At 39.1% G+C, this 14,610-nt stretch overlaps 1 protein-coding gene and 1 pseudogene across 3 annotated transcripts in view; both read right to left on the bottom strand.

Annotated features, from left to right (window-relative positions):
* Nucleotides 1-14,610, bottom strand: part of IPPK (inositol-pentakisphosphate 2-kinase) — a 70,281-nt gene that overhangs the window by 51,335 nt on the left and 4,336 nt on the right. For 2 of the 3 annotated variants that reach the window (XM_064518801.1, XM_064518802.1), the window contains exon 3: nt 2,508-2,579. The gene's annotated coding sequence lies outside the window, so the exon portion shown is untranslated. Of the gene's footprint in view, nt 1-2,507; nt 2,580-6,159; nt 6,190-14,610 lie in introns of those variants that run through there. The other variant, XM_064518803.1, reaches the window with a different exon arrangement.
* LOC112992745 (protein BTG1-like) lies at nt 11,572-12,808 on the bottom strand (annotated as a pseudogene).

Genomic DNA, 14,610 nt, shown 5'->3' with positions numbered 1-14,610 from the left:
GCTACACATATAATATCCTTCCTGGACAACTCAAGATCTCCAAGAGGTGTAAAAATGATTTATTAGATCTTTGTATAGAGATCATTCACTTTGTGTAAGGATCAGGCAAAGTAAAAGGACAAACTTACGTTTACGCCTTAACCTGTAAGCTTTTAGCCTTGCCATGGATTCCTTCCAGTTCACAAACATTTCCCAAGGGTACTTTCAAATTTTGATAGGAGTCAGAATTTCCTGGTCAATTTTATTCCCACTACCTCTAATTTCTTTTCTTTCTGCCTACGAGCATCATTTTGCCACATATGGCTCTTTCTCTAGGAGATATTTTGCAAGATCGGCAACACCATGTTTCAGTTAGATATCAAGTAATTCTGCTTATACATTATAATTTTACAGAAATGAGAGATCACTGAAGACAATGACAGAGCAAAGAGCAGACTGTAAAAAAGGAGAAAAAATGACAGAAAAAAATCAAGAATTTTATCTTACTAACACAGGATTTCAAAAGTGATACTTCATTGCATAACCAAAGATGCCTTACTTAATAAGCAATGAGATATAATTATTTTCCTTTCTGTTGGAATATTCTCCTTGGTGTGCTGTCCTTGAGAAGGGCAGTACAGTGTGACTGTGGGGAAGGGGGGGGATTGTGAATGCATGTTGTTCGTGGCACATGTTCTATAATTTATTCATTGGTATCTATTTATGTGCATATCAAAATAATAATTTCCTTAAAGAAAAAATAACTTCCATCCTTTCCTCTGTGACTGCTGCCGTACATTATTGGACAAAGTATTTTCTATATAATTCATTAGGTAATAACTTATCAAAATACGGAAATCTAAGCCACAGAAATAAAATTGAAGGAGGTTTCCAAAATCATGCTTAAATGGTACCACATAAGTCTCTAATAACACCACAGGTATTTCTCAGGGCTTTTACAGAAAATGGCCTAATAAACATGCCACAGAAGCCAAGGAAAGAGACTATCCATCTGTCTTCTCCATTTTAAATGACTTTTCTGTCAGTAAAACAGAGTTATTGGCAAAATGAGCTCATTCAATTTATCCTAATGATACACCACGGATGAAAGAGTCACTCTTCATGGAAAGCAATTTAAATGGCAGTTATTCCCAGCTTCCAAGAAAACTGAGCTTTGCTTTTTTCTGTTGTTAGGCTGTGGCTCTAGGGACAAAGCCTACCACAACACAGCACCCAAACCACTCACTATTAATTTTACTGCCCTTTGATTTCCTAACTTCTGTCCAAATAGCGTTGACAGGAAGGACAGTTTCTTCTGTAAGGCAACAATTAATTGTGGAAAACAGGCTAGTTAATTGCTAAAAGCTAAGACCTTATATAGAGATGTAATACTCTTCTGCTCTTTATTGCCACTCTTCCTTTCTCTTCTGATTACAACAAAACAAACCAACCTTTTATATCCCTTTGCTCTATCCATACATCTTTTTAGTTCCCTTGCGAGGTATTCACTACATTTAAGTGCAGTCATCTGAGTCTGCTGTTCTTCAAACCAAAACAAACAGACAAAATAGTATTTTACTTCAGGTGGAAGTTAAATTGTTTTACATAGCTGCAGTGTTGTCTAGGTTATCATCTGACATCCATATAAAGGCACACACATAGAGACAGTCAAGAAAGAGACATTGCTGTGTCCCTTCCTTTCTGAGCCCACCAAATCAATCTTAGATATTTCAGCGGGAAGCAGAATCATGCACAAACACCTGAATCTGCAACAGAAAACAGAGAAAATAGAAGGGAGATTTTTCTGTCTCTAGCTACGATCACTTCTGTCCTTTTTGACAGGTATTGGTCTAATCTGTTCCTAAAAATACTCACTGATGGAAATTCTAGGGAACACATTCCAGCACCTAACTATCTGTAGCTGATGTCTAATTTAAATCCATCTCACTGCAATATACTTCCATTCTTTCTCTAGCCAAGCAACCATGGATAAAGAGAAGGGATGATTCCCTATTCCGAATGTTTATTTCAAAAGCTTCATTTCCTGCCTATGGTTTGAATGTTTTCTCCAATCTGCATCATAGAAAGAGAAATAGATATGGCATTGATTGCCAAAACAAGAAGTTCTCTGAAATTATTTGAAAAATTATTGATAGAAAAGGTCACTTAACTACCAATCCTATAAAACTACATCTTTAAACTCACTCAAAATATACTTTTTGTGTTTATAGATAAACTTTACAAGATGCTGAAGATATTCACAAGTTCTTCACAAGACAGATGTGCATTTATGCATTAGGAAAAATGTGAAATGACAGCAAACTTTCATGAGTATGACACTGTTCTTTTATGTCATGATGCATGATAGTTACACGGGGATAGAACATTAGTTAACTGTCCTTTCTCGCTATCAGGTTTTCAGGCCCATACTTGCATTACTGCCAACTTAAAATACCCATTTGATTTCACAAGTATTTCAATTCTAGCGGAAACGCAGGACTAAAATCTTTAGTTCTAACAAATATTACCTTTACCAAAAGCAACCATTCTTCTACTGATGACCTCCTCAGGCATTCATTTCAAATGTGACTTCTAAAGTACTGGAAAGAAAGAAAAAAAGTATTAATGATGAATCATTCAAATGAAAACAAATACACAGGAACCCTGTTATAGAATGAGGAGTTTATGTAATTATGTGAAAGAACATTAACATATTGCTTTAGTCTTTTTTTATATTTAGAAGCACACAAAGGCATCAACTATATCATGTAAAAATACTTAAAATAATAGTTTGTTCCAAAAAATATACACAAAGATGCTTACAATATCTCCATAACAAAGCACCAAAAAAAAAAAAAAAAAAAAACCAACAACCACCTCTTAAGACTGTTAATTGCAAGGAAGAAAAGTTGGCTAGTTTGCTTTATCGTTAAAAAGTAAACTCTACCTTGTCTTCCTATAAAACAGGCAACCACTTTTAGATTTGGCATATGGGTTTTTCAGCTCCTCCATTTCTCTACTGCATAGTAAGAACAGTTGGACAGAACAAAGAAGAATTGTACTCTATAAATGGTAACTCTTTACATGTTCTATATTTGGAGCATAATCTCTCTAGGTGATAGGCCTCCCATTCCTCTGAAATAGTGAAAACATTCAACAATTGCTGAAAAATGCCGGTGGAACAAGATAGAAAATATCACTGGTGCGACATACTAAAACAGACAGGAAGGAAAATATTAGAAAACCAGAAAAAGTTTGATTACAGCCACACGAATTCAGATAGGAAAATAACAACTAACTGAACTCCTACTGCTTTTTTGGGTAAATGAAGCGAGAAGAGAAACTCAAAACATTTCAAACAAAAAAACCCTGAAGATTAAAGACTTAGACGTACTTGTGAAAAGCGATAAAAACTGGAAACTGAGCTCAAAGTCAACATAGGAGATGAGATACAAATATTTTTCAGAATGAGAAAAAGGCCAAATAATGTATTCTAGGGCTACTAATTCATTAGAGGCTATAAGAATAGCCGTAGATAGAAGCATAAGATTCAGATTCTGTTGCTGAAAATGGGATTCCAGCTTTAACTTACTTAGCTATGTGTCTGAAGCACTCGAAACGAGATGTAGTTCATCTCAGCCACATGTTAAAATAATTAGTTTATGGCCAATGAACCACATCAGGAAATATGTTCCAAGAAGAACTATAATCCAGCACTGCTACCCTCTCCCTCAAAAGCTTGAAATAAATAAATCTTCAGAATCACTGAAGTAATTTCTAAGGGAAAAAAATACAGTAAAAAGTGCAAGTATCCTAAGATGTATTAGCAGAAGATATGGAAAAATAGGAGTAAATGTACACATCTCATAAGTTATTGGGCAACTCCTTTCAAAAACAATTGTTTCTGCCTACTGAAGGCTCTGCTTAATTAGCTAAGTAGAAACCAGATTGCATATTCTAAATTATGGATCCTTGTGAAGTGGTAACAGAAGGGATATAATTCTCTTTGTAAAAGTAACTTTCAGCTCATTTAAAAAACTACTTGCAGTTAAGAACACAAAAGGTACATTGAGGTGTAGTGTTACATGCTGCAATGTGATATGAAAATGAAAGAGCTGTAAGAGGCTAGAAAAAAATGCCTCAAAAATCTGTGGATGAAGCTTTCTCAATCCAGTGCTAGTTACTCTTCTAATTCTTATTTTATGTTAATTGTTGAAACATAGCATCTTCCAATAAACCAGCACTAATCTCTTCATTTCACACTGATACAAAAGCTTAGCAAATTTCATGAGAAAAGATCATGTGAAGTAAGGACAGAGAAACCACAGAAAGATAGCACAGGATGAACAGAGAGCAGTAAGAGGATGTCTTCTGTGCTTGTGCTTTTCTTAGGATCCCTACTCAAACTTAAATAAATATACAGTCTACTCTGCATCACAGCTAAAAAGAAGCCCCTTAACTTCAGCAAAGTCCTGTTCTCAGACTTTTTTATTTCATTTTTTATTCCATAAAGAGAACTATCACTGTTTTAGACTGCATTTAGAAAAAGAATCAATGTTACAGGCCTGTGGGGAAAAAAAAAAACTGTTTATTTTAGAAAATACACCCAGCTCTTCCTGAATATATTGTTATGATAGCACGACAGATACAGTTGTGACAAAGCTTAACACAAACTCTTTTATTGTTCTTTTCTGGTGAAATGACTCACAGATAGAATAGCTGAGGTTTCAACTTCAGTTAAACCTTAAATCGATACTTTAGAAATTAAAAGGTCCATCAAGCAAACACACAGGACTCAGTTAAGCAGTGCAGATGCTGAAACTGCTCTGCTCATGTAGGCCTGATCCAAAAGGCTTTTAACATTAAACATGAGAGTAATTCTCATGAATTTTCACTTGCTTAAAATTCATGGCACTGAGTCATTAAAAAAAATGTGAGGGCTGTCAGAAATACTAGCCAAACATAATTTAGCAAAAAGACTAATGATAAAACTCAATGTTCCATAAACACTGCATTCATGATTCTGAGTGATTTTTGTTTAGCCAAACCCCTATCCAGTAAAACACCTAGGTCCAAATTAAATGCGCATCACTACTACTAAATTCAAGCACTTATTTAATTACTCTCATTTGAGATCTTATCATGTGTACTTCAAACACATGAAAAATAGCTGACAATCCACATCAAAATACATGCTGTTTCAGTATCTGCCCATTCCAGTGTCTCAGCACACTAGGGACAAAAAAGCACCAGACAGCCCCTCCCAACGTATCGGTACGTCTTCCCCCACGAAACACTAGCAAAACCCTTTGTCAAAACCCTCCTGTCAGCCTATCGGCCTCCAACAGGCACTCAAGCGGGCCACGCACCAGATAACCTTCGGTGTATCCAGAAAAGACACCACATTTCTCGGAAGAAAGGCTCTAGATGAGGGATATGTTATTTTGAGCACCAAATGAAATGTTATCTCATGATATATGTTACAACCACTCTGCTCTCAGTTACGCTTCTGTAACCTATAGAATACATTGTCTTCCCAGCAATACATGGCAACCCAAGTTTGCAAAGAGAAGGTAAGGCTAAGCACTCAGCTTTTGGTGTATCCAATTCTAAAGCGACAAAAGGTGTAAATCACTACAGTTTATATCCTTTTTTGTTACTCCTACTTGTGCCTTTATGCAAATGTAACCGTCAAGCTGCACATTTGCAACAGAAAACAAATCACATAACATTGTTTTGATGCTTGTGACATTATATAAATAATAGCTAATGGACTACTGTATGAAGTGTCAAGTAAATATTCATTTCATATTTAAAGTTTATCAAAATAAATTTGCATTAAAGATGATGTATACTAGGAGCACTTATTAGTATTATCTGTACCCATATGTAGCATGCAAAACAAAGCTTCACTCTTGCAAAAAATGTAAGTAATTTGTAAATATTGGTCAATATGTGTATACAGTAATAAATAATGGGCAAGTTCATTTCCCCCTTAAAGCCCCAGTGGAAGAAAGCGGCTTCCAAGTTAGCACACAGAGCAAACTGAAGTAAGTTTAGTTGCTTGAGGATACAATGAACTTGCTGTTGTGCAGCATCCTTTGACTACCTGGAACTAGTGGAACAATCAGGCCAAGTCTTCAGACCGTAGTTTACTAAGTATTTTGTGGTAAAACCAACCTTTCTCTTCTGTTTTCTTGTTTGTTTATTCATTCTTCTTTCATGTAGCAGACAATCCTGCAAATGGATATAGAGGGTAATACTTCACAGCAGTAGTCTAAGGCCAAAATCATTAGTGTCAGTTTAGTGAGTAAAGATGAGTAGTGTAATGACAGTTTGCATGACTGTCTTTATATAAAGCCTGTATTTTTATAAATGCTTTTTTCTTTCAGGAAATATGTGTTCCGTTGCACAGATGAACTTGCACACTGGGCATATCTCCAGAATTACAAACTTATTTTTCTAAGCCAGGTATTTATTTAGTGTGAGCAGTTTGTTTGAAAAATTATAGAACCATTTTGCGATGTAACTTTTCTTCTTCCTACCAAAGCATGACAAAATTACTTTAATCAGGATATATTTTAAAAGCTCTGTCTTTCAGTGACTCAGGATTGGTTTGCTGTTTAATTTAACTGAAGGGTCATCTATCTTTTCTTACAGTTTTTTTTCTTTCTCTTTAAAGGACCCCTGTGGAGAACAACTGACACCGCATAGTTTCTTCTGCTAATGAGGCCATGAAAAAATTACTGTCAGTAAATCTAGGGCCAATAATTTAATCTAGTGATAAAACTAAGCTTATCACAAATCATGACGTAATTTGCATTCTTAATGCTTCCTAACGCTATTTTTTAATAGAAACTTATTCAGTCATAGGGACTGCAAACATGAGAGGCAGCTCAATCTCACAGAAGTGCGAAGCTACTCCAGCGACCAGATGAAGGATTCTTCCAGGAAATGCCATTTTAAATAAAACATATTGCTTCCTACAGAAAAAACCAAACTTACAAGGTAAACTGGCAGTTTATGTCTCAATGAATATTCTACATAGCTTTATACTGCGAAACATATTCACTTGTTATTACTGGAATAACTTCAGGCCCCAGCAAGAAGACAATGAAAATAGATGGGTCTATTACTCTTACAGCATAAGAAGTGATGAACAGTCAGTCTGGTGCCATGAGAAAAAATAAGTAAATCATAAAAAGTAAACATGGTGATAGTAAAAGGTGGCAACACTACTACTCCAAAACCTGACTGCCTTTATTTACCCATCTACGGGTAGATATACGGGATATGCAGCAGCTGTAGCCTGCAGGAATCACACAAAGCTAGACTTGTGACTGTTGCAAGGAAAAAGCCAATAAATGTGCCAATATCTGTAAACATAAGGGTCCCCCACACACACTCGCTTTTCTCTGGTGGGGAATGGGGAAAGGAAGCTAGTGGTAAGGGCAGGCGAAGCGATACAGACACATGCTGCTGTAAAACCACGAGCGCGTTTCACAAACCCTCCCTAAACAGCTAAGAGGCAGGTCCAGGTTTCAGTCACCACCGACACACGCGAGGTTTGAACACTGAGCCTGGAAAAGGAGGAGTCCCTCGCGCCCTTGAGAGTCCTCTCTCCCCGGTACTCTCTAGACCTTCACATTTGCGAGGGAACGAGTTACGGTTCAGCCACCCACGCTGATACCCCATAAGGCAGAAGAGAAGAGAAGTTCGAAGCCCTGGGTAACATCCCTCAACATACAAATGAGGAAAAAAAAGAACAAACAGGAGAAGTGAAGCAAAAGACAACAGCAAAAAAAAAAAAAGTAAATGGAAAATTATGAATCAAAAAATTTGAATGGAGGTAAAAATATGAAAGGAAAATAGATAGTTAAAACAGGTAAGAAAAACGGCTAGACAAAAGCAATGAGTTTTTAAGATACATCAGCAATTAATCTTATTGCTAAGAAGATGAAGACAGTAACATTGTTAAAATGAGGGAAAAAAGGTATACGGGTTCAATAAATATTGCCCATCTGTATTTGAAAATGAGGATAAAATACTTTCAACATATTTTTGATTAAAACAGATATTGTCAAGATATGCATTTTTAGAAGTTCATATGGAAAAATTTAACCACTGAGTCCAGAAAAATGCCAAGTGACTTAGGAGATTATGGGGCCCTGATGTCTGTTTCTAGTGCATATTGGATTAACGAGAAAATTTCTCAACAGTAGAAGGTGCACCAATATAGAAAAGTAACAAACTGATAATTGCAGGAAAGTTTGCTCACTTTTAATCACAGCTCAAATAGAAAAGGGATTTAATTAATAAAATTTTCATTCACTTCATCCTAAGAAATGTAAGTATTAAGAGCAGAGCAAAATCATCAATGCCAGCCAACGTGATTTTATTGAAAAAATATCCTGTCAAACAACCTTGAGTTTTATTCTTTGTGTGAATAATTGCAATAAACTATTTAGACTTTTATAAGGTACTTAATCTGAAACATGTGGCATTCTAAATAAAATAAAAATACACAGTGAAGAATACATTAAGTGGATTACAAGTGGATTAAATGAAAGATCTCATATTTAGTAATTATGTCAGCACTAGATCTGAAATAATCTTACATTGTTCTCCATGACAGCAAAGTCACAGGAAATAACCCTAAACCCATCGGTGCTAGTGGAGTGGCAAATAACGGGGGGAACTTACGTGAGCTGAATCAGCTGGTTCACTGCACTCACTTCTTGAGAGCACATTTTCATGCACGTATCAAAAAACATTGAATGAGTGTTTACAAAAAACATATGTAGTTACGAGTTAAAACAAAATGGTTTACGATAAAACTTTAAAGACTCAATCTTTTCAATCCTTTAGATAAAAAACAGGCTGAACAGGCTTTACAGTATAAAGTATGTAAAAGGCCATACTGAAAGGCTCTTTCATCTTGAGGATAAACGAATACAGGCATCAATATCTAGACACAAAATTTTAAGACGTACCTTATTTCCCATTTGAGTTTATCAAACACTGAAAGTAACGGGCAACTGAAACAAGTACGGAAAGTGCAGACGCTACCCCTGCCTCTTGACGTTTTCAAATCAAAACTAATCTCTGAAGTATTTGTTAATTGTAAGCAGCACAAATTGGGGTGTGGGGTTGGAATGCAGGAACTGCAGTACATAAGTGGTCAGGCTATATAAGCTGCTGGGACCATTTGGATTTCACAGCTCACAACAAAGACGAAAGGTTGTTTAACTGTCTTCACACCAAGACAATGTTTTGGAGAAACACACCAGCGTATGCTTTCTTCCCTATAAATGTTTCTTCCTGCAGCTTTACTTTTCCAACAGTTAACTCTTCCTCATATAAACAGGCATGAGTATAAACAAATATACCTTTCCTCAATATATTTTTACTGCTTCAACAAGGCTGGCATGCAATAAATCTTCCTACAGAATCCTAACCGTTCTTTTCTAAATAACCACGGCTGATCAGAAGTGGTCAAAAGTGCACGGCATCATTTTAAATACAACCATTTTTGCATTCTGCCATTAGAATAAACTAGCCAAACTCTCAATAACTTTTAGGGAAAACAGAAACTTGATTTTATGTACTCCCTCCAAGTACCAGCCTCCCTAGCATGCTACTAAGAGTTCTGTCAGAAATACCTTTGTGCGGTTAGTAGGTCCTTTATATTTTTTAAAGCGATGGAAAGTAGTCTTGAATGCCCAGACATATTTCAGTGTATTTACTTGCAACTCAAGTATTTGCTTTGCTGTATTTTCTTCAGGCTCCCCAGTCTCTTCCACCTGTCCATCCATAGAAGTTGAGATCTCTGCTTGTAACTTAAGTGTATGAAACAACTTGAAATAGTGACAAAAATGTCACTCTTAATGATTAATCATTATCACACTTGCAAAGAGCATAGGATACTTGAGACAAGATATTTATAAAAAGTATGAAATAGCCTACTGAATACCAGGGGATTAATAAATAATAAGCAAACAGAATACACCACAGCTGGATTCATCTGGGCTCTTCTCCGCTCCCCCTTACAGAATAGACAGTAGGCAAGACGAGAACATCTGAAAGACCTGCCATATCCTGCATCTTGTCCATGCGTCAAACCACATCCCAGTCTGGAAACCATACTCAGTGCCTTAACTCAGCTTTAATTTCTTTAGAAGTTTACTGCTACATAGAATCCACTGCTAAGCTAAAAACCTCATGCTATGTCCTTTCAGACAGAGTACATTAATACAACATGCAGTAAGGCTAATTATCCTTCAGATGAAATTCAACCAAAGAGGGCACCTCCCCTGGCAGATTTAAACCTGTTTCATACTGGTCCTAAGGAAACAAATATTCAATGCAGGTAATTCTGTCAGAGAAAATGTGGGTATTACAATCTTCCCAAGATAACAAAACTTTATATGTTTTTTACTTTTAAAATCAGAAGGCAGAAATAACTATCATATCCTTCAGAACTGGTTTTCAATCTTGTGTAATAAAAAGTTGATTTGCCATTCTCTTACAAGACCTTTAACACCTTCTTTTAACAAGACCTTGCTTAAAATAAACCTAGAAAGCCTTTTTTGGAATTAGAATAAAAGCACAGAATCAATTCTACAAAGTTTTGATTATAAAAAATCCGGCACTATCCATTTTGTTCTGATTAAACAAATACTTTTAGACAGCCTCTAAAAGACCTAATCAAACAGCAATTAATAAACCATGGCTTTTTCTAACGCAAAAAAAAAAAAAAATCTCTTCATGTGAACTAGAGTTTCACCATTTCTAGTTTGCCCAGACTTGCCCCTTCGCTATATGCTTTATCAGGTTGTAGACATACTGCCAGATTTTTTACTGACATACTAACAATAGACAAAGCTCTCTTTCATCAAGCATTCAACCCCAATCACGTACCAGGCAACTAAAAACATGGATGGTAGACACTATACAGTCTTCTACAGCTTCATGAAAATCCACAGCTTCTGACTTAAAACAGGGATCCACAATGCCTGTTAACCAAATCTTTTAGTAAAATATAAACACCAAGATTCTCCACATAAACCAGCAACATACAGTTTTATTACTGCATCAAATCTCCTTTATTTGATACTTTTATTACACTTGTATCCAGCTGCCACTGGTATTAGAAAAGGTGATAAAAGGAAAAGGAATCTAACACAATGATAGAAAATTAGTTTCCTACCTTCCAGAAAAAAAAAAAAAAGAGATAGATGAAACTCAGGTTTAGCATTTCCCTCTAGCTTCTTCCACAGTTTTAAGTTGAAGTCGTAAGTACAAACTCAAGTTTTCCAAGGAGCTCAAAAAGATTTTTACAGTATATCAAATGTTAGAAGAGTTGTTTCCATTCAGCTTGATACAGCATGCACTGAAAAAAAACCCACACAGCTCTTCCTCTGTTCAGACACATTGCTAGCAAGCTTTACTGAAACTAAGGATGTTGTGTTGATTTTAAATAACAACGAATGCTCGATACTTCACCTTTCTAAAGAATACTGCCTGTGATGATTAAAAAAACCTGCTGTAAGCTTTGACAACAATGCAAAAAGTTTGTAAAAACGAATCAAAAACAGTTTGAGCAACTCTTTATTTTTCTGCTCCAGTAATATCAGGGAAAAAAAAAAAAAAAAAAAAAGAGAAAACAATTCCTTTCTTCGAAGTGTTGGGACACGATGCAACCCAGCCCTGAAATAAATGCATGCTTTGGGGGGGGGGGGGGGGGGGGGGAGAAGTTAGGTTTGTGATTTGTGCCTTGCAGCCAAACCTGAAAGACCCTGAGAAAAGGCTGTGCAGACAAGTCACCGGGAAGATTTAGTAACTGCAGCATGTTAGAGCTGTCCTTCCCCCAACTTCTCTTTGAGTTATTGCTCTGTAAACCAAGGAATTTTCGAGCAAGGGTTAATCTCGACTAAAATCCATCATAAAGAGTGCTACAGTGTTGCTTTTTATTACAAGTAGCCAAAACTTCTTTGAAAAATATAAACGTGTAAAACAATCAGTCAACTGTACAGTGCATTTACAGTACGCAACCCAGAAAATGACAGAGTTTAAAGAACCACTTTATACATTAGCCCTTGGCCACAAAGAACTTGGCAGTACTACTACAACTTTAATGGCTGTAGAGTGAAAAATCAACATCTCAGTCACATCTACGCTCATCATGAACTCGGGGTAGATACATCAGCGTACAAGGAACAGGGATTTTTAGCTAGAAACTGTCATCATGCTGTAACTCTTGGAAGGGCTGGATCTGCCAGTTCTCCACTCCTCCTTACAGCCGCTCCTACGCTCCAGAGCTTTGGCAGTGGTGGCGCCAGGGGCTTTCGTAAAGGACGCAGATGGACCCGTCCTCGCCTATGCGGTAGGACACCTCGAAGGGGTCGACCCAGAGGGTCAGCTCGCTGGGCAGGAGCTGGAAGAGTCTCTCGTGGCTCAGTCCGATCATCGCCGCCGCCTTCCCTATCAGCGGGTCCATCTTATGGTTGATCCTAACGCACCGGTACCCGGAGCCCTTGGAGGGCTGCAGGGGGAACCAGTGGTGCCGGTAGTGCTCTGCCGGAGGGAACAAAGAGCAGCGTTACCGCGGCCCGGCGGGGCCTGCCCGGCCCCGGCCGCCGAGGGGCGCCCGCCGCCCGGCTCACCGCGCAGCGTCTCCTGCAGGCACTCCTGGAAGCGCTGCAGCTGCTCCTCGCCGACGCCGCCGGCGGCGCGCAGGAGGCAAGTGACGAACCCCGCCGCCGCCGCCGTCTCCGTCCTCATGGCCGCCCGCCGGCAACGCCCCCCGCGGCCCCGCGCCGCCGCCGCCAATGGCGACGCCCCAAGCCCCTGCGTCACAGGCACACACCCCCTCCCGCCCGCCCCCCGCAGCGCCAGCCCCGCGGCCCCATTGGCGGCAGCTGGCGAGGGGGCGGGGCGGGAGCGGCGGCTCCGCGCGGCGATTGGCCGCAGCGCCCAGGGGGCGGAAGGGGGCCGGCCCGCAGCGTGACACACACTGTTTGTTTTGTTGGCCGCGGGGGCGGGGCCTCGCAGGCGATTGGCCGGGACGGCGGGAGGGGGCAGGGCTCGCTCGCCCGCCCGCCCCGCCGTTTGCTCTTTTGACTGTGTCACACGCGAAGCCCGAGCGCCGCCGCGGGCCCGTCAGCGCCGACGGGGGCAGCCGAGCCCCGCCCCAGCCACGGCCGTCCCGCCCCTCCTAAAACCATCTCCGCACCTCTCCTCAGCCACGCAACACCGAGAGCCAGGCGCTCGGTATGGCAGAGCAGCGGAGGTTTCAGACGTCCCCTCCTTACTTGCCTAAGCACAAGAAAGCTTTCAGTCGACATGATACAAGAAGCCACAGGTTATTTTCAGGAAAAGAGGCGGTCTAGAGAGCATGACGTTCCTTCCACAAGCCTGTATGCCTGCAAGTGATTAGGCATTTGGCGTGCTAGAAGATATATTCAAGAGCTAACTAAACTGACAGTTTACAGACTAACAAGAGTTAAGCTTGTTTACTGTATTAACTACATATTTAAACTTGTTGTCAAATATATTACAGTGTGAGGGAACATCTTTGGCCTGTATTTAGATCATTGTATTATATCTTTTAAAAACATGCTACTTAACAGGCTGGAAGTTTGTTTGTTTCTTAATATAAAAAGGCTTTTGAGAAGTGGCTGCATTAGGTATAGTCAAGATTCACACAGTTAATAAGAAGTGCTCTTTGCAGTCCAGAGAGTAAACACAAACTAAGACTTTTTTGGCAGCATTACAGTTTTGTTTACAAATGATCCCTCCAACTACTGTTTTTAAGAACGCTAAGATCCTGACCTTATCACCAGGACTGCCTTCCATTGTAACTGAATGCACTTCTCAGAAAGCAGAGGTTTTCTTCCCAAAGACTTATGCAGCCCCTGACCATTTTTCTCTTGGTCTTATTTGAACACAACGTCTCCCTTTACTGGCTTTTTATCTTAAACCCACTTTGGAAAAAAGTGTACCAACTTCTTTATGGTGTTGGTTAGGTTCTGTGGTTCTAAGACTTTATATTCTGCTTTGTAACAGAGCTAACTGGCTCCTTTATTCTGCTCCAAGGCCTGCCATCCAGCACATGGAGAGCCAGAGGATCACCTCCGCAGAGGTATCTCACCTTTGAGAAACTACTGAGCAGAATCGTTTCCCCAACTGCACAATCGTGATCCTTTTCACCACTTTTCACCCATCAGCTTAAGAACTTGACAGCACATCTAGTTCAGTAGTTGCAAAAGCCATACCCAGGGAGTTAAGGGGAGGAAAAAAGAAAGCCTCATCTGTAGACATTTAAAAAATTAGATCCACTTTTACTGCTACTTAAGAGTTTGCCAGAGAATGTTTATTGGTCAGCAAAAATGCTACAAAAATTCACTCCGGGCCATTGCTTTAGTTGTTACTGGCAACCAGTTTAACACAAGTTTAGAACTTACAGCACATATTTACAGCAAGTTTCCTCTACTCCGTGAACATCTATTCCCTTAATCCATGGGTCAGAAGTCTTCCAGCCTATAGTTAGAATCACAACTCTATCTAGCTGGAACACTAGAGAAAAGGCATACAGAAGAACAGCTTGTAACATTCACTAGTTCATTTTTG

Source organism: Dromaius novaehollandiae, chromosome 12 (assembly GCF_036370855.1).
Source record: "Dromaius novaehollandiae isolate bDroNov1 chromosome 12, bDroNov1.hap1, whole genome shotgun sequence".
Classification (NCBI taxonomy): domain Eukaryota; kingdom Metazoa; phylum Chordata; class Aves; order Casuariiformes; family Dromaiidae; genus Dromaius; species Dromaius novaehollandiae.
The sequence above is the reverse complement of the archived record's forward strand: the minus strand, read 5'-3'. Positions and strand labels throughout refer to the sequence as shown.